The sequence below is a fragment of the Aplysia californica genome, unplaced genomic scaffold (genome assembly GCF_000002075.1).
Source record: "Aplysia californica isolate F4 #8 unplaced genomic scaffold, AplCal3.0 scaffold00357, whole genome shotgun sequence".
Lineage (NCBI taxonomy): Eukaryota > Metazoa > Mollusca > Gastropoda > Aplysiida > Aplysiidae > Aplysia > Aplysia californica.
The window spans coordinates 303075-305433 of NW_004797627.1; positions in this window are offsets into that span (position 1 = coordinate 303075).

A 2359-nucleotide genomic window follows, 5' to 3' on the forward strand; every position below is an offset into this window, starting at 1 on the left:
GAAGGGCCCTTTGTTTTACAATGGCAAACATACATACATAAATACATACTTATAAATACGTACATACATTAATACATACATGCATAAATACATACATAAATACACACTATTACACAACAGAACAGTTTACAACAATGCCACTGTCGGTCGCCACTGTGCAGCGCCCTGTAATTTGAGCTAGGGTTGTCGTGTCTTGCTCAAGGACACACTCCAGTGACCACCCATCTGATCCCCGTGTCACCGACACTTGCTTGACATTGCTTGAGTCAAAACTCATATGAGATGGGATTTAATGATATGAGACGAGATAAAATAAGAACAGATGAGGAACAGTGGAGATTAAATGAGTTGGGGTAAGATTGAAGGAGTGGAGATTTAACAACATAAAACAATTAATGAGGTGAGACGGATTGATATGAGATTATATGAAAGGAGATAAAACGAGATGAGAAGGGTCGAAACGAAATGAGTTCGGTTGAGTTCAGGTGGGACTAAATCGTATACAATGGTTTGAGATGAGGTCAGATTAGATGAAGGGAATGACAGAAAGTGAAATGAATTATGGTAAAATAATTTTAGATAACCTCAGATGAAACTTGACAAGAAAACAATCAATACAGTCACAGATGAAAAGGAGAAACGAAAAGGCATAACAGATGCCTTTATTTTGTCGCTTATTATTTGCTTTAGTTAGTTTTAGTAGAGGTTTTACGGCACTCGCAACTGCATAGGGTCATATGAGCGCCAGAAGATTAGAGGTGTTACAAGAGAGTAACGAACATAAAAAAGAAGAAGGGGAGATAAGGACGATAGATGTTTGATAGGAAAGAAGAAGCAAACCACACCAGAGCACCCGCCAACCACCCACCTTATTTGCTTTAGACAGACGCCATCTTAATTAAATGATAGAAAGAGCAATGGATTGTGGCACGATAGTTTGAGATAGATGAAGTTGGACAACAACAAATATCAAATAAATACAGATGAAAAGGAGAGACGAGACATCAGAACAGAAGCCTTTATTTGACAGAAAGAGCAATGGATTGTGGAAAGATAGTTTGAGATAGATGAAACTGGAGAAGAAAAAATATCAAATAAAATACAGACGAAAAGAAGAGACGTGACATAAGAACGGAAGTCTTTATTTTGTCGCTTATTATAGCTTTAGACTGTCGCAATCTTGATTACTTCTGATCCAATGTTAATCCATTACTTTGCATATATTTTCAACAGCACGTCCTGTATTTTTTATGCGTGAGCACGTGCGTGTAAATGCGCGTGTTTCTGTATACAAGTGGGCGTTGGGGATATTTTTTCTTGCGTATATGTGTGCACGGGTGGATCCATTGCGTATCTGTGTGCACGGGTGGATCCATTGCGTATCTGTGTGCACGGGTTGATCCATTGCGTATCTGTGTGCACGGGTGGATCCATTGCGTATCTGTGTGCACGGGTGGATCCATTGCGTATCTGTGTGCACGGGTGGATCCATTGCGTTTGTGAGTGCGATTGTTTGTGTATACGTGCTGTCTTTTCATGAGCCGAGAACAACATGCCGAGATCTGTAACTATAGAATGTTCTAGAGCATGTCTGTGACAATCATTTTGCGTCATTTTATTATTTTTTTGCTTTCGATGTAAGCGCTAAATAATTTTGCTCTACTTTTCATATTTCCACTGTTTTGGGTCTGCAATATCATTATCATGTACCTGAGGCTGGCCGGAGAATGTCTGTCTTCATTTTCCCTTGTACTAAATGACCATTATTGAGTAGATGCACCACTAGTAGTAAATGCAGATGCATTACGCTTCTCTCGACACAATTTAGGTCAATTTAAGAGGCGGGGGACGTCGACTTTGTTTGTCAGGGCCGACCTTCGTGGAGAGGGCTACAACAATGGAGCTACTCGAATAAAAAAGTCTACGTCCAACTTGAGGATCGAACTATCGCTTTTCGCATATGGCGGCGAGGCTCCAACCCGTTTCTCCATCGACACCGGTAAAGTGCACATGTGTTTCTCTTTACTAATAATAAACAAACAGAACAAGAACAATATAACAACCAAACAGCCAGTTTTTAAATTTGTGGAAACTATTTTCTGAAGGTCCCACGTGTGTTCAAATTGGACTCACTCGAATGTGGAAAAACGGTATAGGTTTAAGTAACGCCCCCATCAACACTGTTAGGTTATTTAAGAGGCTTGTCACTCGTATGTCCAAAGCTAAATATCTGAGTGTTTATTCTTTGGTTTCTTTGTTTGCGATCTTTTCCGGTGGGGGAAAGGGGGGAGTAGTTTTTTTATTACGTTTTTAAAAATGTATTTGTTGTTGTTCTTATTTGTATTTCTTTTTATGAGGG